Source organism: Monodon monoceros, unplaced genomic scaffold (assembly GCF_005190385.1).
Source record: "Monodon monoceros isolate NGI ecotype Baffin Bay Population unplaced genomic scaffold, NGI_Narwhal_1 Super_Scaffold_5, whole genome shotgun sequence".
NCBI lineage: Eukaryota > Metazoa > Chordata > Mammalia > Artiodactyla > Monodontidae > Monodon > Monodon monoceros.
This window is the reverse complement of record NW_021703782.1, coordinates 92183840-92207161: the sequence shown is the minus strand read 5'-3', so window position 1 is coordinate 92207161 and position 23322 is coordinate 92183840. Positions and strand designations below refer to the sequence as shown.

Here is a 23322-nt window from a genome sequence, read left to right as displayed (position 1 = left end):
AATTTCCTCACCTTGTTTTATACTTTTGAAAGTCCTAAGGAAGGTAGTTTAGAATTTCTTAGATATTTTTCTAAAAATGATTAAAAGTGAGCCCTTGAACAAATCTTTCTGGAACGTATGTGTATGAACACATGCTCTAATGTCATTTTAGCACAGGTCATTAGTCTAGACTTACATAGAACTGGCCCAGTATTAGCAGGCACTGATGAATCAGCTATGTGGGGTGAGGGAGGGGTCAGGGTGCCACTTGGAGAGAAGAAAGGGGCATTGGCTGGCTGTAGAGTGTCCTCTGAGATGCCATAATTAGTGAGTAGATGGGGTCAGTGAATCTGCAAACTAGCAGAGGTGAGGTCAGGGGATAGAGCTGGTTTGGATGAGGACTGTAGTTAATAATAGCTACCAATTAACTGAGGACAGACTATGTGAGCTGAGTTGAGTGCTGAATATACAGCAAAACTGGAGAGGCGGTTGGTTGGACTGGACAGTGGCAGTTGTGCAGAGAAGTTTCTAAAAGCCTTTTTAGTTGGATATGTTGTCAGTCTTTTACATATGTCATCTTACTACAACCATAGAACTAAGGTACTGTTACTGTTATTTCCATCTTATAAAATGTGAAAATTGAGTCTCAGAGGTTAAGTGAATTCTTAAAAGTTATACAGCTAGTAGTTGCTGGAGCCAAGATATGAAATTTGTCTGTCTGATGCCAGAGCTTGTGCGTGGTGTATTGACTCACTGTGTACAGCACGTAAGAGAAGACCTATGGGGTGATGTGTATCTTGAATTCTTTTCTTGAATTCTCCTTTAGAAAAAAAAAAAAAAGCCTCTAAGTTCATCCCACTTTGTCTTAACAGACATGTAACAGGAACTTTGCCCTGACTGGAAATCTGCAAGTAGCTCTTAGGTTTAAGATTTGAGGACGGAATGAGAGCTGGTAGGTTCAGCATCCATCCAACAGTGAATCTGGGTGGGTTGCCAGATGGTTACACTCAGGTCCACATCGCACACGTGATGCCGTTTCAGCAGAGGTGGCTTCTTTCAAAGGCAGGTTGTTCCATGTTTATAGACTGCTGACCCACAGCACTGGGAAAAAGTGTGGGTATTTTAGCATAACCACAGAAAACTCGGTGTATATGACCTAAACATTGTTGACAAAGTTGTTAGCATTTCACTGTATATAAAAGAAAATTCTAAATTGAAACCCAAGATGAAATTATAGTGATAAAGTTAGCTCTGATTCAGATGGTTCTGGTTTTATTCTTGGACCTATGGGTGGGTAGGCATTGTTTATGTGGGGAGTTGTGTTCCTAGAAGTCACTGTATATATCAAATTGCCCCAAGTGGGGACTATACACTATATGCAACCCCCCTGATAGGTTTAAAGCAGGACTTTGGAGTAAGATTTCATAACTGAGGGAGCAGTGAGGTTTGTAATTGATTAAGCACAACTGCAGACTGCATTACAGAGATTTTGAGTTATTGTTACTTTGGGGCCTTTGTCGACCCCTCATCCCCTGCCAACACACACATGCACACACACCCAAACACACAGACACACACAAGGTTTTTGCTGCTCTTGTTCTTTCTAGCAAACTGATTTACCACTTTTAATTTTAATTTCTAAGAATGGGATTTTTTTTTGGTGTGTCCCTCTACCCCATCTTATTTCCTCAGTTGATTTCAGCTTTTTCAGTATTGATCGATCGTTGCCCATCCCTATTCCCATGTATACAGAGTCAACAAGATGTAATGGTGGCACTGATATTAGTGCTGAGGGATTAACATATCTCTGAAGGAGAGGACTGTGTGGTGTGGGGAGATTTGAGAAGGGTCTAATAACAATGCTGTAGAAATAAAAGGTGGATGGATCCAACCAAGAATATGTAAAAACTCAAAGCCAAAGCATGGGCAGTAGAAATGGACAGCAGGCATTGGGTTTTTTTCATATGCTTACAACCACTTATAAATTTTTGGCTTTGGGACTTCACTGGTGGTCCAGTGGTTGAGAATCTCCCTTGCAATTCAGGGGACGCAGGTTCGATCCCTGGTTGGGGAACTAAGATCCCACATGCCACGGGGCAACTAAGCCTGCACACTACAACTAAAGAGCCTGCATGCTGCAACTACAGAGCCCATGCATGCTGGAGCCTGCGCGCCACAATTAGAGAGCCCATGCACAGCAACTACTGAGCCCATGCGCTCTGAAGCCTGTGCGCCACAACTAGAGAGAAACCTGCATGCCGAAACGAAGAGCACTTGTGCCACAACGAAGGACCCTGTGTGCCACAACGAAGACCTGATGCAGCCAAAACTAAATAAATAAATATTTAATTAAAATAAATAAGTAAATAAATTCTTAGTTCTGGTGAGCCCACACTTGAAGGAGGTCCAATTTAGTAACCAGCTGCAATTTGTGCCACACCTTGGAATATAAGGAGAGAGTGTAACTGAGAGAACTGCTCTTTTGCAGTGGGGGAGAGGGGGTAAAATAAATAACATAAAACTTACCATCTTAACTCTCTTTAAGTGTGCAGTTCATTGGCATTAAGTACATTCACACTATTGTGCTACCATCATTACCATCCATCCACAGAGAGCTCTTTTATGATGCTATGGAAAAGTGAGAAGCTTTCCATCATAAAGATGTGGTGTTGTCCAGAACTTTCTGTGATGATGGAAATGTGTCTCCCTCCCACTCTCCCTATCTGACCCCTCTAGGCAGTCACAAAGTACCGAGCTGACCTCCCTGTGCTTTACAGCTGCTTCCTACTAGCTATCTATTTTACAGTTGGTAGTGTATATATGTCAATGCTACTCATTTCGTCTAAATTACCCTCCCCCCTCCCTGTGTCCTCAAGTCCATTCTCTATGTCTGTGTCATTATTCCTGTCCTGCCCCTAGGCTCATCAGAACCTTTTTTTTTTTTTAGATTCCATATATTTGTGTTACTGTATTTGTTTTTCTCTTCTTGGTTTCACTCTGCATGACAGATTCTAGGTCCATTCACCTCACTACAAAATAACTCAATTTTGTTTCTTTTTATGGCTGAGTAATATTCCATTGTATATATGTGCCACATCTTCTTTATCCATTCACCTGTCAATGGACACAGGTTGCTTCCATGTCCTGGCTATTGTAAAGAGTACTGCAATGAACACGATGGTACATGACTCTTTTTGAATTATGGTTTTCTCAGGGTGTATGCCCAGTAGTGGGATTGCTGGGTCATATGGTAGTTCTATTTTTAGTTTTTTAAGGAACCTCCAAACTGCTCTCCATAGTGGCTGTATCAATTTACATTCCCACCAACAGTGCAAGAGGGTTCCCTTTTCTCCACACCTTCTCCAGCATTTATTGTTTGTAGATTTTTTGATGATGGCATTCTGACTGGTGTGAGGTGATACCTCATTGTAGTTTTGATTTGCATATCTCTAATGATTAGTGATGCTGAGCATCCTTTCATGTGTTTGTTGGCATTCTGTATATCTTCTTTGGAGAAATGTCTACTTAGATCTTCTGCCCATTTTTGGATTGGGTTGTTAGTTTTTTTGATATTGAGCTGCATGAGCTGCTTGTTTATTTTGGAGATTAATCCTTTGTCAGTTGCTTCGTTTGCAAATATTTTCTCCCATTCTGAGGGTTGTCTTTTCGTCTTGTTTATGGTTTCCTTTGCTGTGCAAAAGCTCTGAAGTTTCATTAGGCCCCATTTGTTTATTTTTATCTCCATTTCTCTAGGAGGTGGGTCAAAAAGGATCTTGCTGTGCTTTATGTCATAGAGTGTTCTGCCTATGTTTTTCTCTAAGAGTTTTACAGTGTCTGGCCTTACATTTAGGTCTTTAGTCCATTTTGAGTTTATTTTTGTGTATGGTGTTAGGAAGTGTTCTAATTTCATTCTTTCACATGTAGCTGTACAGTTTTCCCAGAACCACTTATTGAAGAGGCTGTCTTTTCTCCATTGTATATTCTTGCCTCCTTTATCAAAAATAAGGTAACCATATGTGCATGGGTTTATCTCTGGGCTTTCTATCCTGTTCCATTGATCTATATTTCTGTTTTTGTGCCAGTACCATACTGTCTTGATTACTGTAGCTTTGTAGTATAGTCTGAAGTCCAGGAGCCTGATTCCTCCAGCTCCATTTTTCTTTCTCAAGATTGCTTTGGCTATTCAGGGTCCTTTTTGTTTCCATACAAATTGTAAACTTTTTTGTTCTAGTTCTGTGAAAAATGCCATTGGTAGTTTGATAGGGATTGCACTGACTCTGTAGATTGCTTCGGGTAGTATAGTCATTTTCACAATGTTGATTCTTCCAATCTGAGAACATGGTATATCTCTCCATCTGTTTGTATCATCTTTAATTTCTTTCATCAGTGTCTTAGTTTCCTGCATACAGGACTTTTGTCTCTTTAGGTAGGTTTAATCCCTAGGTATTTTATTCTTTTTGCTGCAGCGGTAAATGGGAGTGTTTCCTTAATTTCTTTTTCAGATTTTTCCTCATTAGTGTATAGGAATGCAGGAGATTTCTATGCATTAATTTTGTATCCTGCTACTCTACCAAATTCATTGATTAGCTCTAGTAGTTTTCTGGTAGCATCTTTAGGATTCTCTATGTATAGTATCATGTCATCTGCAAAGAGTGACAGCTTTACTTCTTCTTTTCCAATTTGGATTCCTTTTATTTCTTTTTCTTCTCTGATTGCCATAGCTAAACCTTCCAAAACTATGTTGAATTACAGTGGTGCGAGTGGGCAACCTTGTCTTGTTCCTGATTTTAGAGGAAATGGTTTCAGTTTTTCACCACTGAGAACAATGCTGACTGTGGGTTTGTCATATATGGCCTTTATTATGTTGAGGTAGGTTCCCTCTATGCCTACTTTCTGGAGAGTTTTTATCATAAATAGGTGTTTTTTGTCAAAAGCTTTTTCTGCATCTATTGAGATTATCACATGGTTTTTACCCTTCAATTTGTTAATATGGTATTTGTTAATATGTATCACATCACAGTTTGTTAATATGTATCACATTGATTGATTTGCATATATTTGCATTCCTGGGATAAACCCCACTTGATCATGCTGTATGATCCTTTTAATGTGCTGTTGGATTCTGTTTGCTAGTATTTTACTGAGAATTTTTGCATCTATGTTCATCAGTGATGCTGGCCTGTAGTTTTCTTTTTTTGTGACATCTTTGTCTGGTTTTGGGATCAGGGTGATGGTGGCCTCATAGAATGAGTTTGGGAGTGTTCCTCCCTCTGCTATATTTTGGAAGAGTTTGAGAAGGATAGGTGTTAGCTCTTCTCTAAATGTTTGATAGAATTCACCTGTGAAGCCATCTGGTCCAGGGCTTTTGTTTGCTGGAAAATTTTTAATCACAGTTTCAATTTCACTGCTTGTGACTGGTCTGTCCATATTTTCTATTTCTTCCAGGTTCAGTCTCGGAAGGTTGTGCTATATTTTCTAAGAATTTTTAAATTTCTTCCAGGTTGTCCATTTAATTGGCATATAGTTGCTTGTAGTAATCTCTCATGATCCTTTGCATTTTTGCAGTGTCTGTTGTTACTTCTATTTTCATTTCTAATTCTGTTGATTTGAGTCTTCTCCCGTTTTTTCTTGATGAGTCTGGCTAATGGTTTATCAATTTTGTTTATCTTCTCAAAGAACCAGCTTTTAGTTTTACTGATCTTTGCTATTGTTTCCTTCATTCCTTTTTCATTTATTTCTGATCTGATCTTTACGATTTCCCTCCGTCTGCTAACTGTGGGGGTTTTTTGTTCTTCTTTCTCTAATTGCTTTAGGTATAAGGTTAGGCTGTTTATTTGAGATGTTTCTTGTTTCCTGAGGCAGGATTGTATTGCTGTAAACTTCTCTCTTAGAACTGCTTTGGCTGCCTCCCATTGGTTTTGGGTCGTCGTGTTTGTCATTTGTTTCTAGGTATTTTCTGATTTCCTCTCTGATTTCTTCAGTGCCCTCTTAGTTATTTAGTAGCATATTGTTTAGCCTCCATGTGTTTGTATTTTTTAGTCTTTTTCCTGTAATTGTTATCTAGTCTCATAGTGGTGTGGTCGGAAAAGATACCTGATACGATTTCAATTTTCTTAAATTTACTGAGGCTTGATTTGTGACCCAAGATATGATGTATCCTGGAGAATGTTCCATGAGCACTTGAGAAGAAAGTGTATTCTCTTGTTTTTGGATGGAATGTCCTATAAATATTAAGTCCACCTTGTTCAATGTGTTATTTAAAGCTTGTGCTTCCTTATTTACTTTCATTTTGGCTGACCTGTCCATTGGTGAAAGTGGGGTGTTAAAATCCCCTACTATTATTGTGTTACTGTCGATTTCCCCCTTTATGGCTGTTAGCATTTGCTTTACGTACTGAGGTGCTCCTATGTTGGGTGCATAAATATTTACCATTGTTATATCTTCTTCTTGGATTGATCCCTTGATCATTATGTAGTGTCCTTCTCTGTCTCTTGTAATAGTCTTTATTTTAAAGTCTGTTTTGTCTCATATGAGAATTGCTACTCCAGCTTTCTTTTGATTTCCATTTTCATGGAATACCTTTTTCCATCCCCTCACTTTCAGTCTGTATGTGTCCTGAGGTGTGAAGTGGGTCTCTTGTAGACAGCATATATACAGGCCTTGTTTTGTATCCATTTACCCAGTCTGTGTCTTTTGGTTGCAGCATTTAATCCATTTACATTTAAGGTAATTATTGATATGTATGTTCCTACCAACATTTTCTTAATTGTTTTGGGTTTGTTATTGTAGGTCTTTTCCTTCTCTTGTGTTTCCTGCCTAGAGAAGTTCCTTTAGCATTTGTTGTAAATGGTTTGGTGGTGCTGAATTCTCTTAACTTTTGCTTGTCTGTAAAGGTTTTAATTTCTCTATTGAATCTGAATGAGATCCTTGCTGGGTAGAGTAATCTTGGTTGTAGGATTTTCCCTTCATCACTTTAAATGTGATTTTCCCTTTACCACTTTAAATATCCTGCCACTCCCTTCTGGCTTGCAGAGTTTCTGCTGAAAGATCAGCTGTTAACCTTATGGGGATTCCTTTGTATGTTATTTGTTGCTTTTACTTTGCTGCTTTTAATATTTTTTCTTTGTATTTAATTTTTGATAGTTTGATTAATATGCGTCTTGGCGTTTTTATCCTTGGGTTTATCCTGTATGGGACTCTCTGCGCTTCCTGGACTTGACTATTTCCTTTCCCGTGTTAGGGAAGTTTTCAATTATAATCTCTTCAAATATTTTCCCATACCCTTTCTTTTTCTCTTCTTCTTCTGGGATCCCTATAATTCGAACGTTGGTGCATTTAATGTTGTCCCAGAGGTCTCTGAGACTATCCTCAATTCTTTTCATTCTTTTTTATTCTGCTCTGAGGCAGTATTTCCACTATTTTATCTTCCAGTTCACTTACCTGTTGTTCTGCCTCAGTTATTCTATTGATTCCTTCTAGAGAACTTTTAACTTCATTTATTGTGTTGTTCCTCATTGTTTGTTTGCTCTTTAGTTCTTCTCGGTCCTTGTTAAATGTTTCTTGTATTTTCTCCATTGTATTTCCAAGATTTGGGATCATCTTTACTCCCATTATTCTGAATTCTTTTTCAGGTAGACTGCCAATTTCCTCTTCTTTTGTTTGGTCTGGTGCGTTTTTACATTGCTCCTGCGTCTGTAACATATTTTTTTGTTGTTTCTTTTTTTGATGGGTGGTGCTGTATTCCTGTCTTACTGCTTGTTTGGCCTGAGACGTCCAGCACTGGAGTTTGCAAGCAGTTGGATAGAGCTGGGTCTTGGTGCTGAGATGAGGACCTTCAGGAGGCCTCACTCCAATTGATATTCCCTGGGGTCTGAGGTTCTCTGTTAGTCTAGTGGTTTGGTCAAAGGCTGTTTTAAACAGGATTTGGGTAAATCAGTGAATTTGATGAATATGTTAGTCAGGTAGATGAATCCTTCCTTGCATTAGTTGTACAAAACCAGTCTAAAATTGCAAAACTAAAAAAAAGTTTTTTAAACTTCTTTAAAGAAAAGTTAAGAGAATTTTGGGGGGAGTGAAAAAAATCTTGAAAATGTTTCTATATCTGCTTGGATTCACCCAGATGCCAGAAAAGGATTCCTTTGGCAAGTTTCCAAAAGCAACTGAAATGCTACCTTTACTTAAACTACATTTGGGATATATTTTCACTAAAAATGATTAAAATCTTAAGTTTCATCCAGGAGTTAAACTTTAGTTATAGAGAAATTCATTAATGTAGAGTTTCTTGTTTTCTCAAGATGCCAGATAAATGAAGAATATTAATGAATCATAATTGTCATAAATGTTAACAACCTGAGTAATTCAGAAAAGAATTAAACTCTCTGCAACAAACATATATGGGCTTATCACTATATTATAAAGCAGATAAACTACAAAAGCTATTAATCAAATTACTGCATACCTTAATTTTTTTTTTTAACCTACACAGATATCTGTCCCCCCTGATCAACAGGAAAAAAATAGTTTCCAACATAATAACAAAAAATCATTCTAGGAATAAATAAGGACTTCTAAGCAAGCAGGATAGAATCAGAAGCTTAGTTCTGAACTCTCCTCATATCTATTCATAAAAACAGATGGAGCCGACCAAGAAATAGACTCACACATATGCTCAACTAACTTTTTACAAAGGTGCAAAAGAAATTCAATGGAGGAAGGATAGCCTTTTCAACAAATGGCGCTGGAGTAACTGGACATCCACAGGCAAAAATGAACCTCAACCTAAACCTCACACCTTAAATAAAAACTAACACAAATTGGATCAGAGACTTAATTGTAAAACAATAAACTAAACAAAACAGAACAAAAACTGGTATAAAACAACATACAAGAAAATCTCTGGGATCTGGGTCTAGGCAAAGAGTTCCTAGATTTGAAACCAAAAGCAAGATCCATAATAGGAAAAATTGGTAAAATTAAAATTAAAAATTTTTGCTCTGTGAAAGCGCATGTGAAGAGGATTAAAAGACATCTATGAACTAGAAGAAAGCATCTGCAAACCAAATATCTGACAAACGACTAGCATCTAGAATAGATAAAGAACTGTGAAAACAGTAAAACAAGCCAACAAAAAAATTCAATTAGAAAATGGACAAAAGACATAAACAGACATTTCATAGAAGAGGATATACAGATGGCAAATAAACACATGAAAAGATGTATAACACTAGTCATTAGCCAAAACCACAATATTACTAAACACACACCAGAATGGCTAAAATAAGAAACAGTGACAACATCAAATGCTAACAAGGATGTGGAGAAACTAGATCACTTATATGTTGCTGGTGGGAATATAAAATGGCACAGTCACTCTGGAAAAGTCTGGCAGTTACTTAAAAAATTAAATGTGTAATTACCATATGATATAGCAATTACATTCCTGGGTATGTTTCCCAGAAAAAATTAAAAGTTATGTTCATAACATCTTTATTTGTAAAGGCCAAGAAATGGAATCAACCTAGATGTCCTTCAGCAGATGAATGCTTAAATAAACTATGATAAATCCATGGACTACTACACAGGAATAAAAAGGAACAAACTACTGATACATGCAACAACCTGGATGTATCTCCAGGGAATTATGCTTAGTGAAAAAAGCCAATCCCAAAAGGTTACATACTGTATGATTCCATTTATATTTTTAAATGACAAAGTTCCAGAAATGGAAGACCTCGTAATGGTTGTCAGGGGTTAGGGAAGGGGTGGCAGGGTGGGAGAATAGAGGGGCTGGTAGAAACAAGTACATACACAGGTGATAAAACTGTACTGAACCTAATACACACACGAGTAAAAGTAAAATTGGAAATCTGAATAAAAGTGGACAATTGTACAGATGCCAATGTATTCATTTGCTAAGGCTACCATTACAAAATAAATACCACAGAGTGGGTGACTTAAACAACAGAAATTAATTTTCTCAGTTCTGAAGGCTAGAAATCCAAGATGAAGGTGTTGACAAATCCGGTTTCTTCTGATGCCTCTCTCCTTGGCTTCCAGATAGCCACCTTCACACTGTGTCCTCACATGGTCTCTCCTCTGTACACACATCTCTGGTGTCTCTTTTTGTGTCCAAATTTCCTCTTACAAGGACACCTGTCAGAATGGATCATGGCCACCCCAACAGCCTCGTTTTAACTTAAGCACCTTGTTAAAGGCCCTAGCTCCAAATACAGCCACATTCTGAAGCATTGGGGGATCAAGGATTCAACATATGAATCAGGGGGAATGCAATTCGGCCCATAACAGTCAACAGCCTAGCTGTGATATTATAATTTTACAAAATGTTAACCATCAGGGGAAACAGCAAAGTATGCAAAGAATCTATTATTTCTTACAATTGCAAGTGAATCTACAAGTATATGGGGTGGCAGGGGTGGGGGCAGATAAAATAACTAGGATAACAAAAGGTAAGATCAACAGAATTAGGTGATGAAGTAGCCCCATGAACCTGAGATGAGTAGGCAGAAGCTAAAACACTCACATAAACAGGACTCACACAGGATCAAAAACTGGGCACGTGAGGACAGAAAAAAAGAGGAGTTCTGATAATTATATAACCTGGAACAAGAAATTACCAAAAATTACCCTCAAAAAGAAAGGATCCCATTTAAGTGAAACTGGATGAGAGAAGAGTAAAGTCTCTCAGGCTTCTAGAGAAGACTACAAGACCATGGGGACCTACTAAGAGGCCTAAAGAAAGAAAACTGCCTTCCCTGGTGGCCCAGTGGTTAAGACTCGGCACTTTCACTGCCGTGGGCCTGGGCTGGATCCCTGGTCGGGGAACTAAGATCCCACAAGCTGTGCAGCGTGGCCAGAAAAATTTTTTAAATTAAAATAACAAAAATTTTTAAAAAGGGGACTTCCCTGGTGGCGCAGTGGTTAAGAATCTGCCTGCCACTGCAGGGGACATGGGTTCCATCCCTGGTCCAGGAAGATCCCACATGCCACAGAGCAATTAAGCCCGTGTGCCACAACTACTGAGCCCATGCACCTAGAGCCCATGCTCCGCAAGGAGAAGCCACCGCAAGGAGAAGCCTGAGCACCACAACTAGAGAAAGTCTTGGCGTAGCAATGAAGACCCAACGCAGCCAAAAAAAAAAATTTAAAAAAAGAAAACTGTTGGGATTAAAATCTAAATCAAACAAAGAGGCATCACTAAGGATAAAGGATAAAGATTCCCAAAGGAGGCCAATCTCAGAGAATATCACAGCAGAGACTAGATAAAGAGGACATATTTATTCCTGTATGTTGAAATATAATATACAATTAGAAAAGGGCAGAAATAATAAGTGAACAAGCTGCTCATATTTCACCATTTCACAAACAGAAGACATTTATGTAACCAGCAACCAGATCAAGAAACAGAATATTACCCACACTCCAGAAGCCTCCACTTTTCTCCTTTCTAGTCACTAATCCCTCAACGGATCATGCTTGCTAATGTCCACTGGCCAAAGTAAGTTATGTAGCCAAAATTAGACTCACTGCAGAAAGAGACAACACAAGGGTGTAGACACCAGGAGATGTGATTTATTTGGGGTCATCAATATAACACCCTACCACATATTATACTGATGGTCATTTGGGCACACTTCAGTTTGGGGCTATTACAAACAGTACTATGAACATTCTTGTACATTTATTTGGTAAGCATTTATCTTCAAGTGGAATTACTGAGTTATAGGATATGCATATGCAGCTTTAGTAGACACTGCCAAACAACTTTCCAAATTGCTTGTATCCATTTATATTTCTATACCAATTCACACTTCCAATAGCAGTGCATGAGAATTCCAATTACTCTACATTCTCACCAACACTTGGTATTTTTCATTTACTTCATTTAGCCATTCTAATGGGTATGTATTGGTATCTCACTTTGATTTTGAGTGGCCATATTTTTAAATACTTCACATAAGAAACCAAGGAGAAAATTTCAAACCTTAAAACTAAGAAAACTACCTTGGTCCACTTCCACCCCCATCACAGAAACCTCCTGAAGTACAGGTAAATCCCTCTAACTTATACATGAACAAGAGAAAAGAATACAACATAACCCTATGAAAAGTACTGTGAGAAAAAAGATTAAAAAGAACCAAATTACGTACCAGTAGTCAATGAAGGAACATCACAAAAATATGGCCACAAAGCAGATGAAAACTGTAATATAATATTTCAATAAGAATTGAAAGAAATTAAGGAAATGATAGGATGCTATGAAAGAAAGCATACATCAGAAATAGAAAAGCTAAAAAAAATGACAATGGCTAAATAACAAGAGCATTTAAAAAGAGAAATGACAGAGTTCAGTATGGAATAGAAAAGGAAAAAAAAATTCAAAAGGAAGACAAAACTAGAAGGAACACTAGGCTTAATAGATAGACACCATGGAAAGTACATTAAGGAGACTAAAAGAGAAAAAGAAAAAAGTACAGCAAATATAAAAAATAAAATAAAAAGAATTTGAATAAAGTATAGACATAAATGATAAGCAAAGAAGATTCAACATTATGTAACAGAAGACCTCAAGGAAGAAGATAAAAATAATGGAAAAGAACAAATATATAACTGATGAAAATATTTTTTTAAAAAATTTGAGCCAACATAATAAAACATCCATTGTGTATCTGGAAAAATTAACAGAGAACAGCCAACACTTAAGACGTATTCTAGTAAAATTATTTGCCTTTAAAGATGAAGGGAGACTTCCCTGGTGGGTGGTCCAGTGGTTAAGACTCTGTGCTCCCAATGCAGGGGGCCTGGGTTCGATCCCTGATCAGGGAAATAACATCCCACATACTGCAAGTAAGCCCATGCACCACAACTAGAGAAGCCCCGCAAGCCGCAACAAAGAGCCCATGTGCTACAACAAAGACCCAGCACAGCCAAAATAAAAAAAAAAATTAAAAAAAAAAAGGTGTGTGTGGGGGGGAATGTCCTTTGGGCATCTAGGAAAAAAGATAAAGACACTTAAAGAAGAAAGAAAATCATATTGGTATTAGACTCTGACAACACTTTTTATCAGAATACAATACAGTAGGACTCAGCAAACTATGGCTTATGTACCAAATCTAGCCCACTGTCCAGTTCTGTAAATAAAGTTTTACTGGAACACAGTCATGCTTGTTCATTTATATATTCTCTATGGCTGCTTTTGCACTGACATGGCACAGTTAAATAATTGTGACAGTGACCTATGGCCCACAAAGCCTAAAATAATTACTATTTGGCCTTTTAAAGAAAAGTTTTGTCAAATCTTAAAACAGAATAACATATTTAAGATACTTGAGGAAAGGGGAATTCTCCAGTGGTCCAGTGGTTAAGACTCTGCGCTTCCACTGCAGGGTGTGCAGGTTTGATCCCTGGTCTGGGAACTAAGATCCCGAATGCAGCGCAGACATAAATAAATAAATAAATAAAATAAAATTACTTTTTAAAAAAAGAGAGATGCAAACATTAAAAGAAAAAAAAAGTTATTTGAGGGAAGAAAATGCAGGCTAAGTAATTATATTCAGCCAAAATGCCCTTCAAGTTTAAAAGCCACAGATGAACAGTTTTAAATATGAAAGACAGAAGATATTACTCACACAAGCTATTTATGTGGATTCATTGAGCTTCAGACTATCAAATGATGATTATAGAAGCCTTAGCACAAGGACTTATGTTGTACACTGAATATATTCAACTGTAGAACTAAAACCAATGATGGGCAAAGGTGACAGAGTAGTTTGTGACTTGTATGGGGTGAACAGACAGAACTAAGAAATCTTAGGGAGCAGGAATTGACTGGTCTAGGCACTTGATTATGTATGGAAGACAGGACTGAGAATAACGGAGGCATCACAGATAACTCCTAAATTTCTGGACTGGGAAAATGTATGGAAATAGTACCACTCACTAAGCTAGGGGACACAAGAAAAGACAGATATGAAGAGAAAGATAAATCAAGTTTTGGGCATGCTGAACGTGAAGTGTTTGTGGCAGATCAAATGACTGTGTCCAGTTGGTTGTTGTATACATCTGGATTTCAGCAGAGAGGCCCTGAGTGGATATCAGATTCAAGAGTCATCAGCCAAGGAAGGTGTGAACTGATCAGAATGGCATGTAATTTACCATGCAAGTAGCAAGGCCAATATCTGAAAAAGAGCACCAAAAGAAACATGTCCTTAGAATTCACAAGAAAACAGCATCAGCAGTTTCACTAAATTTGGCTACACTGAGATTCTCCTGCATTTGAAACCAATGATTAAGAATTTTCTACTTTAAACTATCCAAAATAAAGTATTTAAAAATAATGAATATGAAGAGTGAATAAAAACAAAATAAAGCCTTTAACTCCCCACTTTAATTATTTTTAATGGCATACGAAGTTGATCATATTGCTGTCTACTGGACCTTGCACTCAAGTGAAAAAATGCCAAGAGAGTAAAAAAGGTATAAAAGATGAAAACCACTATAAAATTACACATATGGAATGAAGTATGTATGTATGTATGAAAGACAATGGTGGAGGAAGAGGCTGTATTATCAGCTGAATTGTGTTCCCTCCAAATTCATACACTGAAGTCCTAACCCCCAGTACTTCAGAATGAGACTGTATTTGGAGATTGGGCCTTTAAAGAGGTAATTAAGGTAAATGAGGTCATTTGGGTGAATCCTAAGGATATGGACTGATGTCCTTACAGGAAGAGAGGAGATTAGGTCACAGAGGGGCACATAGGAAGGACCATGTGAAGATACCTAAGGAAAACAACGATCTACAAGCCAAGGAGAGAGGCCTTAGAAGAATCCAACCCTGCCAACATCTTATAGCTTCCAGAACTGTAAAAAATAAATAAATTTTTGTTGTTGAAGCCACCTAGTCTGTCGTACTTTGTTTCAGCAGCCCTTAAAAACGAATACAGGCTAGAGAGAGAAAGTAGTCCTAGTTGGGTAAGAGTTCAGATATTGATAATATTCCACTAAGTATGAAGCCTTGTAACAGAAAAAGTAGAGCTTTTGCTATGTGGTGATTATGGCTTATATGCAACAATAAAAGTTTTTAAACAGTTAAGTATTTACAAGGGAAAACAGGGAAGATACTGACAAGGGAAAACAGGGAAGATACTGACAAGGGAAAAGTGAAGGGACACAATATTGGCAAGTAGAAAAGGATGGAAGAGGTTAAAGTAGTGTCAGTTTTGAGAAAAATCAAGAAGAGAGAAATCCAACCGAGATATGTCCTATTCCTGACATTTTAATGAACTAAAAAGGTAAATAAAATAACCCAAAAACAATTCAGCCAAGGAAGGGAGAGTAATGGAGGCAACTCTGGATAATTCTCTAGAACTCAAAAGAATTTTTAAAAAAAATTTCAGCTAATGGAATCCTTGATGATTAACAAATAAAAAAAAGTTTTCAGGTATCAAACGAAAAGATGTTTGCAATGGGTATTAATGGAATTCTTTGAAAGTTATTTTTGTGTTTTTTGTTTTTGAACAAACAGGTAATCATTACTAGCAGCTGCACTACTTCTTGCCCTGCATCCAGAGCTACAGAGGCCCAAGAGGAAGTAAGGTGGAGGAGAAAGCAATTCTCCAACTTGAAGCCCTGCTCCCTTGTGCCAGGCTGGTCAACATTCAGGCAGATCAGAGGGGGAAAAAAGCTGGAAGAAAACTGCACCATTTGTGGTAAGACTTTCAATGTTTTAAAAAGTTTCTTAAATGATTTAATGTCTTCTTAAAGTTTTTTAAACCTATATTTAACATAAAGTTGCACAATTTATCTTTTGATGCTACTTTTCTTTCAGTACAAAAGGACCAATTACTGATGTCATAGACCACATCCCTTTGCTTTCTATATTACTTTAAGTGTGATAAAGTGTTTCTTTTTTTTTTTTTTTTTTTTTTTGCGGTACGCGGGCCTCTCACTGCTGTGGCCTCTCCCGTTGCGGAGCACAGGCTCCAGACACGCAGGCTCAGCAGCCATGGCTCACGGGCCCTGATAAAGTGTTTCTGAAATACATCTTCTTTGTCACTAGAGACACTGGTTTTACCAATATGCAATACTCAAAAAGCTCTCCAACGGTTTAAGTGTGAGACTCTGCAAAACAAACATGAATACTGCTGCATAATTTGCCTTTCTCCAGAAAAGGGTATTACACTTTGTTGACCCTGCATACAAAATAAAATGCAAAAATTTGCATTTTCAGTACTTTTGGTTTCTTGACCTTTATTTGAATTTGAGACTAAGCTTTACCAAACAACAGAATTTACACTGTAACTAGCCAACCACAGTCCTCATTATGGAATCTGTGCAGTGCATTTGTTACCTAGGAAACAGAGAAGAGCACAGGCAGAGTGCAATTTCAGCATAGCAAAAGAATTCTCCAATCATGCTGGTAAATAAAGTCCATAAATCAACTAATCAGAAGCAAAGTCAAGAAGTACCATGGAAGAGTTAAGCTCTATGGAAACTTTCTTCAAGGCAAAAAAGAAACCTGTGGGGTTTCTTCAGGCGACTATGTAGGTCTCTTCACTAAATATTATGAGCAGGTTTCTTTACAAACACAAACTGTCAAAAAATAAACTGTTCAAAATAAATGGCTTCTCTCCAATCTTCAGCTTCTCTATTTTTGACAGTATTTAAGAGAAAAAGCTTCTTTAGAGCCAGCCTCATACATCTGGTAGCAGAATATTAGTCCAAGAATGAATTCTGCATTTTCGGCAAGCAGCAAGGGTACGTACTGCTCTTAAACAACGCAGGACGATAAAGGCTGGAACGAGAGGTCACTGTCTGCACCTCTCACAGTCAGGCCTACTTTCCCAAGCTACAAAAAACTTTAGGAAAAAGAACTTGAAAGTCCCAGATCTTTTATAAAGAATAAAATTGTTAACTTTTCAGCTTTCCCCCTGGTTATTACTAATGATAATACTAGTCGTTTGAGGGTTCCAGGTAACATAAAGTGAACATTTTAAGTGTCTTTTTTTTTTTTTTTTTGCGGTACGCACACCTCTCACTGCTGTGGCCTCTCCCGCCGCGGAGCACAGGCTCCGGACGCGCAGGCTCAGCGGCCATGGCTCACGGGCCCAGCCGCTACGCGGCATGTGGGATCTTCCCGGACCGGGGCACGAACCCGTGTCCCCTGCATCAGAAGGCGGACCCCCAACCACTGCGCCACCAGGGAAGCCCCATTTTAAGTGTCTTTTAATGGTACCACACTAATAACTAACAAACAGGAAAAGACTAGAAAAGTCCATGGATTTTAAAGCCTATCAAATTTAACCGTGGAGAGCTTAGTGTTGTTAAAAAAAGAAACAAACTGGTAAATATCAGATTCTACTGCTCAGCTACTGATACATTTAAAACCCAACTTTACGCAAATTCAAAATTTCTGGAAGCATTTGTCATAGTATCAAAAGCAGCAGAAAAAAATTTCAACGATGAGATGTGAAAAATAATTTACATGCCTTCCTAAACACCAACATACCAGACGAAAAATCAGATGAAAATATGAAAGAGTCTCTGGAATGCTTCTGATTAACTAAAATAGTACCGTTAATTATAGAAAAACAAAGCACAAAACAAAAAAATTAATATCTACATATCAGTCAAAAAACAAAAACAAAACAAAAAAACCAGGTGTTATCTTTTAGCCAGCCTAAGTAAACACACCATGCCAATCCCAGAAAACTGTTAGACACAGCTACAACTCTGTCAAGCAATTCTCAAATGCAGGCCACACTCTTAATGTTTAGTTTACACAGTGACTCCATTAAACCTTAATGCTACAACTGACAGCCATGTAAACAAATACATAAGCATGCAATTCAATTTGTTAGCTTATCTTTTTTAATACTGGGAAGAGCTGATGAAGAGTCTGTATCTAAAGAGCTGAAACTCTGGAAGTGTTTTAGAACTCTATTCCACCATTCATGGTAAAGTCTGAACAAATTTCAACACTTAGCCTCTTTGGGCCATCCTTATTAGAAAAGGAAGAGGTATCTTGCTCAAGGGCCTACCAGCGCCTGACACTGAGCTCTGTGCAGAGTTTAAATTCATTTATCTAATCTAGAACAGAAGTCAAAACAGGAACTAATCAAAGAGGCTGGCATGACCTTTGTTAGATGTACCCTCTTCTAAGTTTTAAGTAAAGTGTACAAAAATGTACACTCCAGGCATTTACAAAATAAGGCATGAAATAATATTAATCTGTTAATGTAAAACTAGGACAAGAATCTAGGATACATTTTTCTCCTAGAAAAAGACCACTATTTTAGGCATACTAAACTGTCTCCTCTTTATAATGACAAAAATCAGTTTGCCTAGTTAACACTATATTAAATTGTATATTGTTTTCTGACAAATTTCTACATGTTACTTGACAAAAACTTAAATAGCAAATATTTTTTCCACCATAATAATTTTCCTTCATGTTTGGATGATAATACTTTTATTTTTTAAGAAAGACTACATTTCCTACATATAGCTGTATATATAACTGCGTGTCCCCAAAACTGTGTTTTCTTTTTTGATCTCCTTGGTAACCATCAGATTTAAGTTTGTCAACATGGATTCTCAAACAATAAGCAAAAAAAAAAAAAAGTCTCCAGAAATGAGCAGTAGATAGAGGTGAATGCAAAGATATAAATCCACACCTGCGTTAAAACTCTGAATCTGGAAGGGCTTCCCTGGTGGTGCAGTGGTTAAGAATCTGCCTGCCAATGCAGGGGACACGGGTTCAAGCCCTGGTCCGGGAAGATCCCACATGCCACAGAGCAACTAAGCCCGTGCCCCACAACTACTGAGCCTGTGCTCTAGAGCCCGCGTGCCACAACTACTGAAGCCCACGCGCCTAGAGCCCAAGCTCCGCAACGAGAAGCCACTGCAATGAGAAGCTCGCCCACCACAACGAACAGTAGCCCCCCCCCCGCAAGTAGGCAAAGCCCGTGCAACGAAGACCCAATGCAGCCAAAAAAAAAAAAAAAACTCATTAAAAAAAACTGAATCTGGAAAATTAATTTTCTGGGTGCTTATGCAACTTCATTTATTATCTGAGTATCTACAAATACATAGCAACTGTTCATAAAAAACATATAAATAATACAAATCAGAAATATCACTTACAGTGCTTTTCAAAAGTTATATCCACCATATACAACACAGTCGTTGGGTTATAAACAGAGAATACATAAATACATATAATAAAATAGGGAAAGCACAATCACAGGGAGAAATGATCAGTTCTAACGTTCATGTTCTCCCCATATGTCGTGAAAGATCTCATATCTTAAACCAGCAAAAATAAAGGTTTTAGCCTGGACAGAAAGTTAGATAATTGTTCATCGCACTCCAGTCTAACCTCCACTGTGGAAGTGACTTGCTTGTTAACTGTTTATTTAATAGGTAGAAGATTCTGTCATGTTAAACCTAAGGAGTCTGGGAAATAACAAAACTTTACCTCCAAAAGTTATACATATATGTAACCATCACAACCATATTCATCTTTTATTTCTTGCCTTTAAGTCCCTATCAGAAAGAAAGAAAGAAAAAAGAAAGCAAGAAAGCAAGGAAGAAAGAAAGCCATCAGAATACTAAAAAACACTGATTTTGGTCAGCCCAACCTTCTCCTACCGAGGGAAATCTATTTCTCGATGTATTTGATAACAAACACAAATCACTGTGCGCAGCCTCAGACGGGCTGAGGGGCGGAAGAGCCCTTCGGAGAAAGCCCTTCTCCGTCAGAAACAATAAATAAGGGACCCAAGCGAGGCACGTTCCTTCACACACGCCCCAAACGCACCTTGGCGTGCCTCGCGGGAGGGAAACAAGTCTGGCAAAGCCCCGAAACACCTCTCTCCCTCTCTCTCCATAACCTCCTCAAGACTTGAAAACTAAGAGAGCAGATCTTTTCTTTCCCCTTTCCCGCCCTCCTTCCCACCTCCAACAAACCCCAGAGAGGGAGCGGGCGAGCCAGACCCACGCAGCGCGCCCGCGGCCGCGGCGGCGACAGGAGACGCTGGGCGGCGGGCCGGCCCCAGAGAGACAACCCAGAGCCGCGGCCGCCGCTCGCTCGGCCGCCGGGGGTTTCTACCCCCTCACGCCCCCGAGGCCGTCGCCGGCGACGTCCGGCCGCCCGGCTCTCAGCCCCGACTCTCGGCCTTCTCGCGCCACCCCCCCCCCAAGCCCAGAGGAACAAAAGGAGGGTTCAGCCGGGTCACTGCTAGGCCGCCGAGGTGGGGGGAGGCGGCGCGGACGCCAGTGCGACCGCCCCCCACACAAAGGGGCTCCCGGCCCCGGGCGCAGCGTCGGCGCGCTCGTCCCCGCCCCGCGCGCGGGCTCTCACCCACCTGCAGGTGTCTGTGCGTCTGTCCATAGGAACGCGGGCAGCGAGGGGGCCTGTAGGAGCCGGGCAGCAGGGGCTGGAGGGGGCGGGACGGAGGGAAGAGAGGGAGCGCGGCCACAGGGCCGGCGAGCGAAGGCAAGTAGAACGGGAAGGCGCCGGACGGGCGACGGACCGAGGGGCTGGGGGCGGGGGCGCCAGCCTGGCTCCGCCGACCGGCGCGCGCCACTCCGTGCGCCCCGGGCTCCGCGCGCCCGACTCCGAACGCGGCGGGCAGGCGGGGGGCGGGGCGCGGGGCGCGGGCGGGGGCGGGGCCGGCGAGCGGGGCGGGGGCTCGGACCCCGGCCTCCAGCCGGCACCGGAAACGCGCTGTGGTCCGGGAGACCCACAGGAAGTGTGTAACGGCCCTCCCACGACGCGCACCGAGCTAGCGGCGGAGGCTGTCCGGAGGAGGTGTGGACCGACCCTCCTGCTACAGACACGCGACCATGAGCTCGGTCTCCGCAGCCCGACAGGCGTGGGAGCCACGATCCCCTCAGCGTTCTCAAGTGGGCAGCACCCCCTCTCCTGCCACACGCCCCAGGCCCGCGGCCCCCGCTGCCCTTCGCAGCTCCGTACAGCTCCACCTAAACGCCAGGATCAGACCTCCTTGCAAGACCCTGGGTTTGTCAGGCGTGTGACACCTGTTTTAACGCGCTGAGTGGAGTCACCTCTACATCCAGGCATGTGCAAGAACACCTCCGATCGACAGACGTACCACCCACAGTCACCGCTGCCCGGTGGAAGTTTCCAATACAGCTACAACCACACGCACCCATCCCGTGGAGGGAGCCGGTCTGCTGAATAACACCTAAAACACACTAAGACCGGGAAGCATATAATAACACCACCTGCACAGCTCGGCACAAGGGAGGTAAGGCTGGACCAGGCGCCCTCCACCTTTATCTTATCCACCAAACACTTTCATAGTACTTACACTAAGTGCTTAGCGAATATTAATTTGCTTAATCCTAAGAACTCTATGAAATGGGTCTTGTTAGCATTGCTGTTTTGCACATGAGGAAACTGAGGCACAGAGACAGTAAGAAAGCTGCCCAAGATCACATAGTAGCAGGAGGAACCCAGATTCGTCCCAGGCAGTCTGTCTCTGTGCTCCTTTCTACTTACAGCCCTAAGCATCTCCAAAATAATAATAATGGCAATAACTATCATTAAAAGCATATCTGATTAGCCATATGTAGTGCTCACATCTTGGCCTCACCCCAGCTGTGACAGGGAAACCTCATTCCCTCCTACCCTGGGGTAAGTGAGGGGAGAGAAGTATGACTGAGCAGAAAAAGAGACTAACTTCTGAACAAAGGAGAAAGGATTCCTAACACCTTTGTCTATCAACACTCCTCCTGGCTGAATTTAAAAATCTGTAAACATTTTTGATAAATAATGTGTCCAAAAAAAAGAAAAAAAACCAGGGACTTTCCCGGTGGTGCAGTGGTTAAGAATCTGCCTGCCAATGCAGGGGACACCAGTTCGATCCCTGGGCCGGGAAGATCCCACATGCCACAGAGCAACTAAGCCCATCTGCCACAACTACTGAGCCTGCGCTCTAGAGCCTATGTGCCACAACTACTGAGCCCACATGCCACAACTACTAAAGCCTGCACGCCTACAGCCTGTGCTCCGCAACAAGAGAAGCCACTGCAATGAGAAGCCTGCACACCGCTATGAAGAGTAGCCCCTGCTTGCCACAACTAGAGAAAGCCCACGCGCAGCAACAAAGACACAATGCAGCCAAAAATAAATAAAATAAATTTATTAGAAAAAAGAAAAAACAGTTAATCGCCACATGTTTCAAGTACATAATCCTGTGGGAAAATTGAAATCCTGTGCATTGCTGAGAGAAATATAAAATGGTGCTGCCACTATGGAAAACACTATGGAGGGTCCTCAAAAAACTAAAAATGGAATTACTATGTGATCCAGAAATCCCACCTCTAGGTATATATATCCAAAAGAATTTGAAGCAAGAACTTAAAGAGGCATTTGCAACCCATGTTCACTGCACCATTATTCACAATAGCCCAGAGATGGAAGCAACCAAAATGTCCAAGGATGGATGAATGGATAAACAAAATGTGGCATATACATACAGTAGAGTATTATTCAGCCTTAAAAAAGCAACCCTGTCACATGCTACAACATAGATGAACCTTGAGGACATTACACTAAGTGAAATAAACCAGCCGCAAAACAACAAATACTGTATATAAGGTACCTAGAGTTGTCAAAATCACTTATATAAGGTACCTAGAGTTGCCAAAATCATGGAAACAGGGTATTATGGTGGTTGCCAGGGAATGAGGGGATTATGGAGAGTTGTTGTTCCATGAGTATAGAGTTTTAGTTTTGCAAGATGAAAAAGTTCTAGAGATCTGATACACAACGTGAGGATAAACCACTGACCTGTACACTTGAAAATGGTCAAAAGGATAAATTTTGTATTATTTGTTTTTTACCACAATTAACTGTTTAAATGCAGTCCCATTTGTTTAAAGGATATTTCCACCTTGATGAGTTTTTTAAATGATGCAGGCTTCCAGCTATGATGAGGTACCTTGTTGAACAAACTAACTCTCCCACTAAAAGCTATAAAAAGCTGCATTAAAAAAAAATAAAAGCCTGTTTAAACCTGTTATACAGCAATCCCGGTAGCCAAGGCTTGAGATTCCCAAGAGCCCAGCAAGAAGGGAAACATGATGAAGTGAATCCTCCATCCTAAGCCATGTTTCCTCCTCATGGCATTGTTGATTTGTGTCTAGGAGTATAGAAATCTGAGAGAGCCATCCTAGAGCTTTCAATAGTCTGATTGGGCTGGAGATACAAATTTTGGAGCTCAAGTCTATCAGCATAGCTAGGGCTTGAGATGCTAAGATCCCAGAAGAAAGGCAATCACAGTAAAAGGAGTC

At 40.1% G+C, this 23322-nt stretch overlaps 1 protein-coding gene across 4 annotated transcripts in view; it reads right to left on the bottom strand.

The window, feature by feature from the left end:
- Positions 1-20506, bottom strand: part of KIAA1958 (KIAA1958 ortholog) — a 234566-nt gene extending 214060 nt beyond the window's left edge. For 3 of the 4 annotated variants that reach the window (XM_029201608.1, XM_029201609.1, XM_029201606.1), the window contains exon 1: positions 20367-20435. The gene's annotated coding sequence lies outside the window, so the exon portion shown is untranslated. Of the gene's footprint in view, positions 1-20366 lie in introns of all 4 variants that reach the window. The other variant, XM_029201607.1, reaches the window with a different exon arrangement.
- Between the last annotated feature and the right edge of the window lie 2816 nt (positions 20507-23322).